Consider the following 16,980-nt stretch of genomic DNA (forward strand, 5'->3'; position numbering starts at 1 on the left):
TGCCGGGGGTGGGGTGGGGCCAAAACGCCAAGGGCAGCCACCCAAGCAAGCGGGGCGGGGCTGGGGGTGTTTGAGCGGAGCTCACCGGATCCTTCCCCTAGCCTGGGGCAATCTCAATCACCCCCACCTTGCCCCGAGGAAAGCTGGGTAGGTCTCTGACTCTTGTAGACATGAGCCTGTCTAAACTCACAGGCGTCCGCTGTGCAAATTACTGCGGGCAAATGCTGAGCTGCCTGCACAGCTGCACAAAAAGCACATGGCAGCTTCCCCGACGCTAAGTACAGGAGTCATGTGCGGCCTGTGATCTGAAGTCACCAGGCTCCCAAAGCCACGGGCCCGGATCCTCCCATGCGACGGGTCACAGGCCCACTGAAGGACGCCTCGGCCTCTTTGTTGCAAAGGAGGAAATCTCGGCTCTCCCACGGCAGGACGGTGGCCTCGGCCACTTGGGCTGTGCACCCTCAAGGCTGGCCTTGGAACCTTCGCTGGCAGGGCTGGAAGGAACTTTGGGGACCCTCCTGTCCAAGGCTGTCATTTTACAGATGTGGAAACTGAGGCCCAAGGCCTCCACCCCACAACGGAGACTAACGCAGGAGCTCCTGACTCCTAGTGTGTTTCTTTCATCCACGTGGAGCGTGGGAGCGACACCCCCAAGCAGGCTCCCCTGCGGGGTGTTTGCCTTCCACGGCCTGGGGGCTGTGAGGGTGGGCATGGGGGGCAGGGGGGCCAAGGGATTCCCATCATTCAACCCACCTGCAGGCAGTACTTTGCGCTCTCAAGAGTTCTGCGACAGGCCGGGCATGGTGGGTCACACCTGTAGTCCCAGCCTCTCGGGAGGCCGAGGCAGGAGGATCGCTTGAGCCCAGGAGTTTGAGGTTGCTGTGAGCTAGGCTGACGCCGCGGCACTCTAGCTCGGGCAACAGAGTGAGACTCTGGCTCAAAAAAAACCCAAAAAGTTCTGCCAGAGAGCTGTCCCTTGCCTTCAACCGCTAACACAGCTGGTCAAAGCCGGTCAAGGGAGGGAGAACCGAAACAAGCCTGTGCTCCCGCCAATCTGTCACGACATCCCACCGTGCTCAAAATCCCACAGTCACTTCCCATAGCTCTTGGAATCCGGCCCAAACACCTCCCCACGGGCCTCCACGAGCTGGCCTGGCTGGCCCCCTGCCTCTGTGGCAGCTCACAGCGTGACGCTGTGCCCTCCCTCTGGGCTCCAGCCACACGGCACGCACGCGCCCCTTCCTCACTCCCCGTCCCCCGGCTCTCAACCCAGCGTCGTGTCCTCAGGACACCTTTCCCGACCCCGCAACCAGGCCTGGTCCCCCCGCTTCTCAGCGGGTTCATGTTTGATGTGCTTCCTTCCTGCACCTCACCGTAATTTTTTTTTTTTTTTTTTTCCGACACCGTAATTTTTGATGCCTTGTTAATGGTTTACTTATTGGTACAATGACTTGTTTCCTATCTGGCGTCCCAGTTAGAGCACAGGCTTTCCCAGGGCAGGACGCTGTCTGTCTGCTCACCATGGCACCCCTGGCAGAGCACACGTGCAGAACGTGGGGAACGCGTCGCTGCCCTTTTGAGAGTGCCCATGCTCAAGTGCAAGGGGAAAGAAGCGGCCCCTTGCTGCGGCCCGCTTTGCAAAGCAGCCAGGCGGAACCCCCGCCCCGCCTGGACTTCCTCTCCCTGAGCTGCAGGGCCAGGCCCATTCCCAGGGGCGGGACAGCAGGCCTCACTCATGTTTCTGGAAGGCTCTGCGTCTCTCCTCCAATTCCAGAAGCAAAGATGCGCATCTGTCTCCCAAACAAGTACACTGCACTAGGCTTGAAGGCGGCCAGCTGAACGGAACAGGGAAAAACTCACAGAACTCGGGCTTCCCAGTTCAAGGGACAAAGACAAGAATCACAACTGAAGGGATGATGCGGGCATCTGTCTGCTGGGCTGGAACTCTGTCAGCCTGTGACGAGCACACGCTATTTCTAGCCCTCCGGGCAGTCCTGTGGGTGGGGAGTGCCGCGTCCGCGTCAGGGATGTGGGAACCGAGGCAGTCCCTCGGGCAGGGTGCAGCAGGCCCGGGCTGGGTGTGCCAGGGCCAAGGCCCAGCCCTGGGCGCCCCGTTGGCCGCTGGCGGGGACGGGCTCTCTGGGTCGTGTCTGCCTTCCCGGCCAGCCCCGGTCCCCCACGCTGGGCCCTGATTCAACCCGGGAGGCCCCGTGGTCCCCCGACCTCCTCCCCGAGCCTCGCCGCAGACCCTCCTGCACCGAGCCCTCCGCCTTCCCCATCCCGTCTTCCTCTCCCTCCATGCCTCCCCTCCTTCCGTTTCCGTGGCAACCTCATCCTCCGCTCTGCCACTCGGTCCTGCGTCCCCATCTCGTCTCTCCCTTTCCTCTTTCATCTCTCCCTCGTCACGGGGTACGGTCCACATCCCCTGTCCTTTGCGTCTGCTCTCTCGCTCCCTTTTACTCCCCTTTTATCTCCTTCACCGTTCCCTTGTCATCTCAGGGCGACTTTTATTTATCTCTTGCTTAAAAATAAAGAGGAAAGGAAGGAAGGAAGGAGGGAAAACGAAACCCCGTTCCATCAGCCCAGCTTCTCCAGTTCAGTCCCGGCCCTGTTCCTCTAGGGTCACCTCTGAGGGTCAGACTCCCCACCGCCGGCTGGAGGAGGACGAGAGCCCCCGGAGCGGACCCCCTGCCGCAGTGATGGTCTCCATGCCTGCACCTATGGAGGGAAGGGAGTCGACACCCGGCTGGGAGGTGCTGGGGTGAGGGCTGCCCGGGGAGGCGCCCTAGAGAGCCTGGCCCGGCTTCCCCGAGCCCGAGGACGGAGCAAGGCACGACCTACAGCGTGGGTGAGCCAGGCGCAGAACCCCCACGACTGCCCAGGCACGGATCCCCTGCGGTCCAGGGAACCCCAACCATATGGGCCCCGCCTTGCCTCTCAGGCCTGAGACACGGCCTGGCCCGACACGCGGCAGATGCTCAGAGTGCCCGGATCCCCCACCCCAAACGGCATGGTGACAGTCCTCAAAATCCACTCTTTTTTTGGAGCCAGAGTCTCACTGTGTAGCCCCGGCTAGAGCGCCAGGGCGTCAGCCTAGCTCACAGCAACCTCAAACTCCTGGGCTCAAGCGATCCTCCTGCCTCAGCCTCCTGAGTAGCTGGGACTACAGACAAGCGCCACCACGCCCGGCTAATTTTTTCTCTATATATTTTTAGTTGGCCAATTAATTTCTTCTATTTTTAGTAGAGACGGGGGTCTCGCTCTTGCTCAGGCTGGTTTCGAACTCCTGACCTTGAGCAATCCTCCCGCCTTGGCCTCCCAGAGTGCTAGGATTAAGGCATGAGCCACCGTGCCCCGCCCCAAATCCACTCTTTACCGTGTTCCCTAATTGCCTCTGAGAACAGGGGGCGCCCACCCATGGGCTCTCCCACCTGTGTCTCTGCACCCCGGAGATGAAGGCGGAACTAAGGCCCTTCCTCACTCATTTTCAGCTGTTCCTTACTGAGCTCACATTACAGACATATCTGATATGACACAGGCTGTCCGAGGGACACGGGCACTTATATTATCATTTTACAGATGAACAAACTGAGGCTCGGAGACTCTGTTATTTGTGTCAGCCGCACAGCCAGGGAGAGACGAGGGCAGCACTGGAGCCGACTGTGATCACAGTCGTGTTCCTCCCCACGAGACACTCCTTCCTGCGTTCCTGAGAGGAGTCAGGTCGCAGCAGCCCCTGGCCCGGCCTCCTCCTGGCTTCCACGTTGCTGTGTTTAATCTGGAGTGATCAGAAATGACAGGAGAAACAAACGTCCAGGAACAGAGATTTAATGTAGCAAACAAAGCCAGCCGGTTGTGGCTGTGGCCCCAGCGTTGCAAAGCGACAGAGAACAGACGGGCTGGTGGAGGGTGGTATCGAGCCCCCTGGGAAATGAAAGTCGAAAGTCGCATGGGGACATAGATGGGGCCCTTGGTCTGCAGGAGCCCCACGGGCCGAGCGAGCACCTCGCCGTGGCTGACAAGGGCTGCCGTGCCGGGGAGGAGCCACGGTGCTGGTGGCCCCTAAGCCCGAGGGCCCGGCTGGAGCAGCTGCCCGGCCTGCCTGGCTGGGTGCAGCGGGCAAGGCCTGGCCCCAGGATGCAGCGATTCCCAGGGCAGGACCGGAGACCCGGGAGGGAGAGAGGGGAAGCAGCAGAGGTGGGGAGGAACCGGGAGGGACAGCCCTCGCTCTGCAGAGGGCAGAAGGCAGGAAAGCGAGGCTCCCAGTCCAGTGGGCCTAGGCCTGCCCTCCACCCCCAGCGTTGCCACTCGGGAGCTCTGGGTCCCTGGGCAAGTCCCTCAGCCTCCCTGGGATCTGGTTTCCTTGTCTGTGATGGGGCAAGTGACAGGGTCTAAGACATACTGGCCCTTCCTTTAGGTCAGGTGTTGTCTGATGAAATCATGTATATTAAGCAAGGAATCTTGACAACAAAACTCACTCACAGAGGGGGAAACCGAGGGCACAGAGGAGCAGAGTGACTCCTGCCCAAGGTCACCAGGCACACCAGAGAGTACTCGGAGGTTGGGGCTGAGATGCTTTCACGGTAAAGGCGATGAGGGAACAAGGTGTGCGACAGCAAGGCGGGGGGCACACGGGCTCAGTTAAAGGGAGCCACCTGCCGTCGCTGCTGTGGCTACTACCATCCACGCCAGGCTGGCGCTGGGTGCTGGCGGGGCACAAAGGTCCCCAGCCTCAGGGACCCCACAGTTTGGCTAGAGACAAGATTAAGAACTGTGAAACAGCAGCGCAAAATATCAGACAGGAAATAAACACCGAAGGTGTGGGGTATCACAAAAGGACAAAATAACTTTGCTTTTTCTCCCTTTTAACTTAAGGGATCAGGATGTTCTTCCACGGAAACTGGCACTTTGGGAGGCGAGAGGCTCGGAGCCCAGGCTGCAGGGCCAGACGTGCCTCAGTCTCCTCATCTGCGGCAGAGGATGGCGTTCCCGCTTCCTAGAGTTGTTAGGGTTAACTGAGCCCATCGGGAGCCGGGTGACCTGTGGTGGTGTCGGCCACACAAAGGCTGAGTGGAGGGGTCGGGGGAGGGGAGAAGCTGGTTAAGGTCCCCCACCCCCAACAGAGGCAGGGGAGAGGGCAGAAGAGCGGTGGGCAGAGAGGATGCCGAGGGAGGGACGATGACAGGCGAGGGCTGTGGCCGGGCGCCAGCGCGATCACTCCCAGGGCCTCCATCCCAGCAGAGCCTGGCAGTGGCTCCCTCCCGAAGCCGGTGCCGTCATCAACATTTATTTTGCAGTCACCCACACACCCAGCTCGAGTACGGACTGATGCCAGGAGAGGAGTGGAGGATGCCTGTCTCATTCACGCAATGCCTCCGTGCATCTCCCGCGGGCAGGGCAGCTGGGGAAACATCTCAGCTGGCAGCGTACACACGCAGGCACCAGACAGGCGCCCGGCCACACTGGCTGTGATCCGAGGCGAGCAACCCGTGCCTCCCTCAGTCGCCCAGCGCGGATGCTTCCGTGCGGCGAGCCAGGGGCAGGACCCGCGCAGGGGTGGGAGCCTGGGCACCTACACTCGACCCCACAGCCTAGCTGGGCAGGGCAGATGCACTTGGGAGACAAGAGGCTCCGAGGGGGGGGGGAAGGAGGAGGAGGAGGCTGGAGCTACGTGGCGGGTGTCCCAGCCGTGCACTGCTGCGTCTGCCCATCACCAGGAGCTACCAGCGGACGAGGCAAAGGTGGCCCGTCGCTGCAGGGGGCTGCAGGCTGGAGGGGCAGTGGGGCCTGGGAAGGACAGACAGAAGAGGGCCTCCCGGGCAGGGCCCTGGACATCAGAAGGGAAGGTGCCCACGGTGGTGGCGAGGCCCAGAGCAGGAACTGGTTCCCTCTTCAATCTGGATCACAGAAGATGACATTTAGAGCTTTAGAAGCCCCATCTACAAGGCAGAGGGCTCCGGGCCAGGTGCCCCCAGATGCTGAAATCCAAGTGCAGGTCTGCGATCCTCGGGCCAGAAGGATTTTAACAGAGGTGACTGCCACGCGACGCGAGGCCCTGCTGCACTGGAGGCGTGAGGGTTTCCTCGCTGTCCCTGCTGTGGGGGCTGCCCGTGGGTGGGGGTCCCCCGAGGCAGGCCGTGGCGTGCAGGGTGGGGCCTCCCCGCTACAGGGGTCTGGAGTCCGCTTGGACACTTCCTGGCTGCACAGCTCGGGCAAGTCGCTCGTCTCTCAGAGCCTCAGTTTTCTCAACTGCAAAGCGGGGAGAACAGCGGCCTCTCCCACGGGATGGTGGCCAGGGCCACAGAAGATCATGCGATCGAATGTTCCCGGTATTGGGGGCTGGCACTTGACAAATGGCCGTTTATAGCTTCTACCGCTGCAACATGCACGCATGCGCGGTGTGAATCCCCCAGGGCCCCAGAATATTTGGCATGTTCTTACTATCACCAAGAACACCTCAAACCCAGGAAGGAGTGGTAAGAGGAGGAGCACCTGGAAAAGGTAACCAAATCAGGTGCCAGGAAGGACAGAGATGTTGGAAATGAGCCTGGTCTCATGGAAGGTTCTAGCTCAAGTTCTTGGCCCGCACGGACACTCTGGACCCCAGTGGCTGTGGGGCGGTGAGGGTCCCGTGGGCCCCAGGACCCAGAAGGGGGCCCTGAAGAGGGGAGAAGGTGTCTTCTCTGGGCCGCTAGAAGCCTTGCCACGGACACCACTTCTTTTCTGAAATTTCACAGCTCATCCAGGGAGCTCAAAAGATCACATTCCTGAATGAATTACAAAACCCAACTCTCCTCCCCAGAGTGTAGACGTCTCTCTACGGGATCACACGCAGGCCAGCTGGGATGACCCACCCCTCAGCACACACAGCCCAGGGATGGACCACAGGGGACGGCGGGGTCTGAGAACGAGGCCCCCCACAACGTGCCAGCCCCAGCCCCTGAAACCAAAACGCCCAGGAACCACGCTCACACGTGGGGCTGAGGCGCCCGGCCACAGGAGGCGAGGGCCGCCCTCCTGCCCCGCACGGCAGCCAGCACGGGGCAGCGTCCTGGCTGAGGACGCCCAGGACCTGCCTCCGCGGGGCCCGGCGGAGGATCCCCTCCTTGGACGTCCCCAGCCCTGGGTGCCGAACTGCAGGAGGAAACACAAGTTCTGGGACCCAGGCTGGGCAGGGGGACGAGCACGCCTGTTCACACGGGCACAGCCCGCCGCAGCGTCCAAAGCCCTTCCCAGGTCCGACGCCACGGGATCCTCCTGCCAGCATCTGCGCGGGAAGCTGCACGGCGGCCCCGGCGGGGTCCCCTACTCCTGGTGCAAAGCCCCGGCGTCAGAGCGCTGGCCGGCTGCCCGAGAGCCACAGCGCCGCTGGGCCGGCTCCCAGCGCGCTGTCTCACTGGATCCTGACCCCCGTCTGTGGGCCGTCCTGGTTCCATCACCCGCTTTACAAACACGGGAACTGAGGCACAGAAGGGCTTTAGAGCATGAAGCACGGCCCCCGAGCTCTTTGTGACGGATCCCGAGAGAGGAGGGTAGCCGTAGAGACCCGAATGGCAGCCTGGCAGTGCTGTGACTTCCAAGAGGGTTGATGAAGTCTACGAGGTCAGTGAGGCTCAGAAGTAATCGTCATTTTAAAAACAGGTTGCGAAGCGCTGGTTTAGGGCCAGTTCACATCCTGAGTTCACATCCTCTGTTACTTCCAAACGCGACTGTCCTTACTCAAGCGGGGTGGCACCGAGAGCACCTGCCTCACCAGTTGAAATATGTAAAGTGCAGAGAGCAGAGCCTGGCACACCCAGCGTGTTTGCACCTATTATTAGCATCCAGCAACTCGCCTGGGGCCGCACGGCAGTTCCTGGAGTCGCTGGGCTCCAGGGTGCCAATTCTTAAAGGGGGACTGAGCGCTGGGTCCCCTGCCACGGGGAACCACGTCTGCGTCTAAAGCCTGTCTGCACACGCAGAACCTCGTCCCCCTGCTCCCCGTCCACTCCTAGGCCAGGGGGGCAGTGGGTGGGTGCCTTAATTGGATGTGAGGAGGTGTTCCGGCCCAGACCAGAAAAACCTGACGGCCAGCCAGGCCCGCCCTGGCAGGCTCCAGGTTGCCAGGGGTGTCCTGAGTAGCAGGTAGGCCAGGAGAAGCAGCGTTGGTGGCCCCGGGCCTGGTGGCCCCAGTCTCGGATCTCCACTCAGAGACACAGTGTGGGGGTTGGGGGGTGCCTGCCCCCCAGACATCTCCACTCCCTCCTGGAGCACAAATCCCCAATGTCCCTAGATAAGCACACTCCCTGCTACCTTTCCCACAGCTCACCTTGGCTTGGTCACCAGGACTGAGGGGGAGGACACAGCCTTCTTCCCAACCCTTTTGAGCCCCAGACCTGGGAATCGTGTGTCAGTCTACATCTGACGAGTGCAATGCACGCCTCAACAGACACTCACTCAGGGCCTACTGAGGGTCAGGCCCTGTGCCGGGTGCAGAGGAGGAAGGACACACAGGGCTTTTGCCCTGGGGGGCTCTTGCTGGCTGAGACCTCCAGGCCTGGGGGCTTGTGCTGCACACGCCCACCGGGAGCCCTTGTCTCAAGCCACCCGGGCCACTCGCATCCCGGGGCTCCTTCCCGGAGGCTGCTTCCTCCTGCGGAAGTCCCTGTGTCCCTTGGCGCCCCTGGCTAGACTGAGGCGCCCACGTGCTTTCTCCCCTGTGGCCCTGGGGGAGCCGGGGTACGCAGACCGGGCCCTTTCTCCTGTGCTCGGAGGAGTTGCCCAGGGTCTTTCAAATCTGCAGCCCGAGGCCCTCCCACCCCAGGGAAGAAATGTGTCGCAGACAGGCTCCTCTTGGAGAGACCCGGCTGCTGCTCCACTCATGCCCTGCCCTCTCCGGCCCCGCGCTCCAGCCCTCACGCACACCCCGTTTCCCCGCCTGCACCCCAGCCCACGCAGCCTCGGCAATGCCCAATTTCTCGTCTTCTCTCCCCTGCCCAGTGGGGGCGGGTCCACATCCACCATGGCCTCCTTGACCCCTGCTCTATGACATCTGCCCCCTCTGCCGGAGCTGAACTGTCCTCTGGAAGCTTGTAGCCCATGGCCACACACAGGGGCTTTGCGCTGGGCTCCTCCTGCCTGGCAGCCCCCCCGCCCCGCCCCCCAGCCCGCACGCAGGCCGCACTCCGGCTGCCCTCTACCTCAGCCCAGCCCTCTGCCTGCTGCGCGCCAGGCCAGTGGCCGCCGGGCTCAGGCTCGGGCCTGCCTCCTCACCCTGCACGGCCCTCGAGAAACTCTCTCGGGGCTTCCACTCCCGCCCGGTGCTGACGTCGCCGGAGCTGCACCTCCTGCCCGGGACACCACAGTTACAGCAAACCCGTCACCCTTCACCCATCTCAACTCGCAAGCATCACATCCTTACAGCCATCCCCCACTCCCAGCTTCCTCCCTTCTGCTGCTCCAGTCTCCTGGGCTCAGAACTCTGGGAGTCACTCTGAGTTACTTTTCTGCCTGTCAAACGTGGACGGCACGCCACTCGCAAACAAAGGAGTTAGAGGGAGGAAGACAACACGGTCCCTGCCTTCAAGGAGCCACAGTAAGCGGACGATTGCCTTAGTGAGATGGCAGCTAAACATAAAGGTCTCAGAGGCGTGATTAACTCTATGTGGGGGAATCAAAAGGGGTAGCAGTGCCTGAGCAGGGTTTTGTAGGCTGTGTAGGAGTTCGGCAGGTAGGTTAACAAGAGCAGGAGGGTGTTCCGGGGGGAGGAGAGGAGTGACTGTAAGGTACAGAGGTTGTGACGCAGCACAGGGGCTTGAACCGCAGCCTACACGTGTGTGAACACACTTTGAGAGCGGTCAGGGCCGCCATGCACCACTGAGCCCACGGGGAGTGGTTGCCCCGGGGCTGTGCAGGGTGGTGGCCCTGCCTGTGGTCCTACCGCTGACCCACGCACACAGGAGAGGAGCCACTGCTCGGAAGATAAAGCAGATGTGCGAACCAGGCACATGCACACGCTGATTGACAAGCCTGGCAGCTCTCAGAGGAGGTTCATTTGTACAGGTTTAAAGAAAAATAAAGAGGCCTACAGGGAAGGAAGCAAACTGTTCTGTTTGGATAATTCAGGAAAACCTGAGTGAATGCTCTCTGCAGCTCCCAGGCAGCATTTGAAAATCCCTCTGACTCACGAGTGGGACATTCGTGTCCCTGCCACAAAGGATGGGTCGGCACGGCCTGCCAGCCCAGAGGCAGTGGGCCCTTTATTTGGCGAGGGCCACCCCGCCTAGCCGTCCTCTAGCCTCAGTCGCTGGGCGACGGTCTCCTTTCCAGGACGCCAGGCCCAGCCAGCGGCCGGCGTGGACGGGGCCCACCGCTCCCACGGCCGGGGACGTGCCGGGGCATGGGGGTCGCCCCTGACAACGGTGGCGCATGTGACCCGGCCCTCTTCCCCACGCTCAGCTCCTGTGTCACCTGCTCACAGACCCTGCCAAGCCCTCCTCAGCCAGGGACGGGGACACCAGACACAGAGGGCGGCTTGCGGGATCTGCACCCACCCGTGACCTCCACCCACCCTTACATCAAGTCCCGCCGTGGCAGGGCAGAAAAGACATCCCAGGGCCCTGTGTGAAGCCGCAGCCCAGCCCCACCAGGTCTTTAGTCAACTCTCCCCGCCGCCGATTCGGGGTTCCTCGTCTGTGACTAACAGGTCTCTTGTGCCTGAGAGCAGCAGCCCCCAAGTGTCCCGCATGGAGAGTTTCTTGCACATTTAGAGCAATGGAGAAAAAACACTCACATTCTCCCTTCCTCAAATAAACCGACTTCTCCACTCGTCCCTTCCCTTGAAAACAGAAGCGCTATTCAGAAGGAAAAAGAAAAAAGAATTAAAAAGAAAAAAGAGGCAAGAGGAAAAAAAAAAAGAGAACTGAATAGAAGAAAAAGAAAAGGGGGAAAAGAGAGAGGGAGAAGAGCTTGGTCCCGAGGGAGGTGGCGGGCGCCCGGAATGAAAGGCAGAGGGAAGGGAAGGAAAGCAGAGACACAAAGGGCGGGGGAGAGAAAGACAGAGCTTTGAAAGAAAGAATGTTCCAGCGTGAATACTGCGTGCAGGGGAGAAAGGCGCGCTTGAAAAGGAGCAGCCCAAAGCAGTGACCCCTCATTCACAGAAGGTGCCAATCACGGCGACAATGCAAGCCCTTTCTTCTTTTCTCCTTCTCTCCTTTCTGGGGAGGGAGACGCTGAGAACGGCAAGTTAATTCCTAAAAGTACAAAAAATAAATTCTGTTCCACTGGAGCAACATCAAAGAGCTGCTGCAAAGGCTCCCCCCAAACTCACGACACCCCCACGAGGAGTGCTCCCGCTCCAGGAGCCGCAGCCCCGTTTCGGGGTCGGCCGCCCCTGCCCGGCCCCGCGCCCCGCTGTGGCCTCCTCCGTGGGGCCCCGGGGAGCAGAGGCGAAGGGAGCGCCCTGGTCTCCACCGGCAGCTCTGACCTCTGGGTGCCCAAGGTCCCCTCTCGGAGAGCCCCGGGCCCTCACCAGGCCGGGGGCGGAGGAGGGGTCTGAGCCAGGCAGCTGCTCTGGCCGGAGATGGAAGCTGGGGCGACTCGCCCCGCCTGCACCGTGTCTGCCCGGATCTCCTGCTGGGTGGCGCCCACAGGAGGCCTCAGTCCCCAGTAGAAGTGTGGGGTGAACGACAGGCTGAGTCAGCCCTGGGACGCACGTCCACTCGAGGGACCGCTCCCAGGGAGCCCGCGGCCTGCCGGGGCTGGGCCCTCGCTCCAGGAGGGTAAGCTGGTCTGTTAGTTCTTTCCACTGGCCGCCAACTGTCAGGCCAGTGTCCCTGACGAGGGTGGGGCCTGTGTGGACACTGAGGCTCACTCTGACAACACGGATCATCACAGACCGGCACTTTCCGGAGTGAGCCAAGACCCAAAGACTGCACGGAGTCCAGGAGCCCAGGCCTGGACCCGCACTTCCCGTCCTGCCCTCCTTCCCGCAGTCGGACGCCAGCGAGTGCTGGGCCCGGTGCTCCAGGGTGACAAAATGCCCACTCACAGCTCTCAGTCTAGTAACCAAACGTCTCCTAAAATGTTCCTCTGAGATCACAGGTGAGCGTCCCTGGTCCCCCTGTTTTGTCTCCCCTTCTCTCGTTCCTCCTGTCTTTCAGTGTCTAGCGAGTTATGACGGAACCTGAAATGGGGTCACCTTTACGCAGGGGCGCCTTTTTCCCTGTGATCATCCAAAGGCTGGATAATGAGAAATGCCTGGGGGCAGGGAGGCGGGGGAGGAAGGCTGATTGGCTTATTGATTGACTGAGTGAGGCTCAAGCTTGCTCAGGTACTGGGCGCGCCGTCCGTGCTGAGCCCAGCGGTGTGGGCTGGGATTACGCAGGGAGGAGGAACGCGGGCCCTGAGATGCTGGAGGCCGATCTAGGGTTGCCTGGGGTGGGGTTGGGAGGGGTGGGGTGGATGCAAAGGATCAGGGAAAGAAAACCCCGTCTTTGCTACCTCCACCTGGGAAAGACTGTTACTAAGTTGGAACAGGCTCAGACGGGCATCCAGACCCGTCAAGGAGAGAAGGGCACATGGAGAGTACAGAGGAGCAGAGGGCAGAAATTTAGCTATAATCACTCTTGCATTTCAGCTGGAAAAAAGCAAATGCCAACAAATACTTGTTGAGCAGCTACCACGTGCCAGGCAGCTCCCCTGTGTTCCTAGCGGGACAGCAGTGAGCAGGACCCAGCCCTGCCCTCAAGAACGTGGGGTGCGGTGAGAGCGACAGGCGACAACACGGGCGATTCCGATTCCAAGTATAAGGGAAGGGCTGAGTTACACCAGTGCAGGCGCCGCGGTGCCCAGGGCGGGCAGCTCTGGGGAAGCGGAGGGTCCGGGAAGCTTTGTCGGAGGAGGCGGCATGGAGGCATTTTAATAGATTAAAGTGAATTAAATTTTATTTTGAAAAGGCTTTGAAGCATCTCACTGGTGAGACACTCCAGTGTCTAGAAAAAAAAATTGGAATTGATCAACGAATTGACGGGTAAAACATCCGACAGATGTTCCCCGGATCGGTTGGTGTGTCGGGAGAGGCCGGGGTGGGCGCAGAGAAGAGTGACCCGGTGAGGACAACAGAGACGACGAAGAACTCTTGCGTAAAGGAGTAATCGTGGGGCCGGGCGCGGTGGCTCACGCCTGTAATCCTAGCTCTCTGGGAGGCCGAGGCGGGCGGATTGCTCGAGGTCAGGAGTTCGAAACCAGCCTGAGCAAGAGCGAGACCCCATCTCTACTATAAATAGAAAGAAATTAATTGGCCAACTAATATATACAAAAAAAAAAAAATTAGCCGGGCATGGTGGCGAATGCCTGTAGTCCCAGCTACTTGGGAGGCTGAGGCAGGAGGATCCCTTGAGCCCAGGAGTTTGAGGTTGCTGTGAGCTAGGCTGACGCCACGGCACTCACTCTAGCCTGGGCAACAAAGTGAGACTCTGTCTCAAAAAAAAAAAAAAAAGGAGTAATCGTGGCTCAGTGCTAGGCTCAGCAGCGAGCAGCGTTTCTACTGTGGGCTTATCCCAACATTGTGATATAATGACAGCAGTGAGAGAGGAGAAACAGTAGCATGGAGGAGAGGGAAACCGTCACCTACGAAGGCACAGAGGCAACAAAGTCCAGCACTGGTAAATGAGGAAGCAGCAGGCGAAATACACTCTTTCAAAATATGGCGGTGGGCAGCAGCCAGGAGGCTGAAGGAGCCGGAGACGGGCACCCAGCCTGGAGGGCTGGAGGCGGCGGGTGAGGTGGCGCAGGGCCTGCCGTCTTAGCATCAGAAGCCAGTTGATATTGTTTGATGTAAAAAAAGATATAGATGTATTACTCTGATAAAAAAAAAAAAAACAAAATTAAAAGCAAGTAAACAAGCCCAAAAGGCGCTATCACGTCAATTCAGGATCACTCTGAACTCCTTGGAGCACTGAGCCGAGAAACGGAAGGGTGCTATGCTTATGAATTTATGAGGATAGGATTTTTTCTTTTTTTTCCAGACAGGTCTCTCCCTCTGTCGCCCTGGCTAGAGTGCAGTGGCCTCACTGTAGCTCACTGCAACCTCAGACTCCTGGGCTCAGGAGATCTTCCTGCCTCAGCCTCCCCAGTAGCTGGGACTACAGGTGTGTGCCACCACACCTGGCTAATTTTTCTATTTTTTTTGTAGAGACACGGTCTTGCCCTTGCTGAGAGGCTGGTCTTGAACGCCTGGCCTCAAGCGATCCTCCTATCTCGGCCTCCCGAAGTGCTAGGATTACAGGTGTGAGCCACCTTGCCTGGCCGAGAATAGAAATTTCTCCGAGAAAGAACAGAATTCAGGGAGCTCCTGCCCAAGGCCACACATTTGGGCAGAACAGATGGGTGGGCAAGCGCCTTGGGGGAAAAACCTGCAGAGTGTTCGAATGCGGTTTTAACAACAGGATCTGAAGCTCTAGAGATGCCTCCCAGAAGAATCCAGGGGGATCCAGAGACCAGGGGTCCCTGCCGCTGCCTAGAGCTTCCACGCAGGGCCCAGATCCTCGGTGTTAGCTAACACAGCCGACTTCTTCATCGAAGGCAGTGAGATCTGCACGCACAGGAGGCCGCGCCACGGTGCGCAGGCCTGAGGTCTGGCAGGGTCACTCGTGCCCTGGCCACCATGCCCAAAGTGCCCCCGTGCACGCTGGCTCTCGAGCACATGCTGACTGTTCTCCCGCCAGCCACTTCTGCTCTACTTTACGCTCTTGCCTAAATATATAAACAGCGACATCCCTCCTGCCTACAGATCTCTTCTCCGGCAACCTCAGATTTCCCCCGAAGAGTAGAGAACTGCAGAGTATACCCGAAAGCCCGGAGAGCCCAGCATCCAATCTGACGTGGGTGCCTTGAAGAGGGGCCTTTGGTGTCCCAGGCACTTTTCCCTTCACGGGACAGAGCCCCTTGCTCGGAGCCCTAGGACTCAGTCCTAAGAAGCCTGGTTGTCCGGCTTCCCGGACCTCGGCAGATGCGAGTTTCAAGTGAGGAGCAGGAGCGGGGAGGCGGAAGGGGCGCCTCTCCATACTGGAGGCCGTGACAGCCGCTGGCCAGGGCACAGGCTGAAAATGACCAAATGGCACTTCAGTTTGGGGCCCGTTAGGGTGGGGCAAGCAGTGCAATATCTCAGTTCAGTAACTAAAGCTCCTGACCATGACTTGGAGTCGTCAGGATGGCTTAGACTGCATCAGATGCCACTCAGTAGCCTTGATCGAGAGTCAGGGAGTGTGTGTTGGACCCAGGGCTGACATGCGGCGAGACGACCTTGCAACCTGCCCTGTCCTGGGGCAGGAGAAGCAAAGGCATCCACTGTGCCCAGTCTCCGAGCTGCCACTGCCACTGCAGGGCGCCCGGTGGTGGGTCACAGGGCTGGGCTCTGGGCCACTCTGCCTAATGCCACAGACCAGGGGACACAGCCTCAACCTCTCAGGATCCCATCCGTGAAATGAAGAGGACACCTGCCCGGCCGGGTCACACTCACTGTGGACCAAGGGAAGCAATCTTTACAGTTAGCTGAAACGTTTTGTAAATATAATGTAATGTTACTTGAGCCACCTCTTTTTCGGGGTGGCTAGACCGGGTACCCCATCGCCGACACAGGGGTAGGGAACAAAGACAATACCGTCAACTGTCCACTCTGCTTTAGGGTTTTCTTGGACACAATGAAGCAATTATCAGGTGACTTTTGAAACTAAACAAACTTAACTTGAACATGGTCAATCAGATAAATCCAGAATCCATTCAACTGGACGGCTGGCCTGCCCAGACTCTTCAAAGCCAACGCCACATATACATACACACACAAAGCAGGGGGACTGTTCTAGATCAATAGAAGCTAAAGAAACATTAACAACCAGATGTAATGTGTGAGGCTTTTCGGATCAGGAAAAGGACCATAAAAAACGTTTTTGGAGTACAACTGGGTAAATCAACACAGGACTGTATGTTGGATGATATTATTGAATAGTGGCAATATTTTAGATGTGATGACAGTACAATGGTCACAAGTCCTTGCTCCTGAAAGATACCTGCTGAAATACTTAGGGGTGGGCTGTCTGCAGCTGACTTTTAAGTAATTCAGCAAAACAATTTAAAAAAGAGCGAGATAGGCTGGTCCGATGGTAGTGGGTTATTAGAAATTATTAACATCAGTGTCAATAAAGTTGGTATACAACACCCGAATGCTAAATTTGACTGGCTTACAAAAAATAAAAATAAAAGAGAGTGAGATAAAGAAATGTGGGCCTGGGACAGGGTTCACACCCCTAATCCTAGCACTTCGGGAGGCTGAGGTGGGAGGATTGCTTGACCCCAGGAGTTCAAGATTAGCCTGGGGAACATAGCATAATTCCATCTCTATAAAAAATAGAAGAAAAAAAAAAGTGGTGGGGGGTTTAGGATAAAATAACAAAAACAAAAAGTAAAAAAAAATTGGCTGCGAATGGTTATGTGTGCCTGTAGCCCCAGCTACTTGGGAGTCTGAGGCAGGAGGATCGCTTGAGCCCAGGAGTTTGAGGTTGCAGTGAGCAATGATGACTGCCACTGCACTCCTGCCTGGGCAACAGAGCAAGACCCTGTCTCTTAAAAAGCAAAACAAGAAAATGTTGTAAAATGGTAACAATGAGTGAACGAAGGCTCTTTGCTGTTGAGTTTGAAAATTTCAAAATAAACAGTTACAAGAAAAACAAGCCATGCAGGTGGGTCGTTACTTATTCTTTGCATCTGGTGGGCCAACCTTTGGTTTGTTACTCAGCCTGCCCAATGCAGAAAGTTCTGAGCTTGTGACGAAGACATGGGCCACTTCCCTCATCAGAACCTGGCACCCCACACACATCCAAAGTTCAGAAGAAAGGATCCAGACTGGGGAGCCTACGAGCACCTTAAATGCTGTAACAGTCGGAACCATGATGCACGTGTCGGAGATCATTTCCATCCTAGCCAGGCGGTAGTGCCCACTTGGAA

The 16,980-nt window shown here is 58.6% G+C and overlaps 1 protein-coding gene across 3 annotated transcripts in view; it reads right to left on the reverse strand.

Annotated features, from left to right (window-relative positions):
• The window catches only part of ZNF710 (zinc finger protein 710), a 70,394-nt gene that overhangs the window by 18,940 nt on the left and 34,474 nt on the right, over window positions 1-16,980 (reverse strand). The gene's annotated exons all lie outside the window — the stretch shown is intronic.

The sequence above is a fragment of the Microcebus murinus genome, chromosome 7, assembly GCF_040939455.1.
Source record: "Microcebus murinus isolate Inina chromosome 7, M.murinus_Inina_mat1.0, whole genome shotgun sequence".
NCBI classification, from domain to species: Eukaryota; Metazoa; Chordata; class Mammalia; order Primates; family Cheirogaleidae; genus Microcebus; species Microcebus murinus.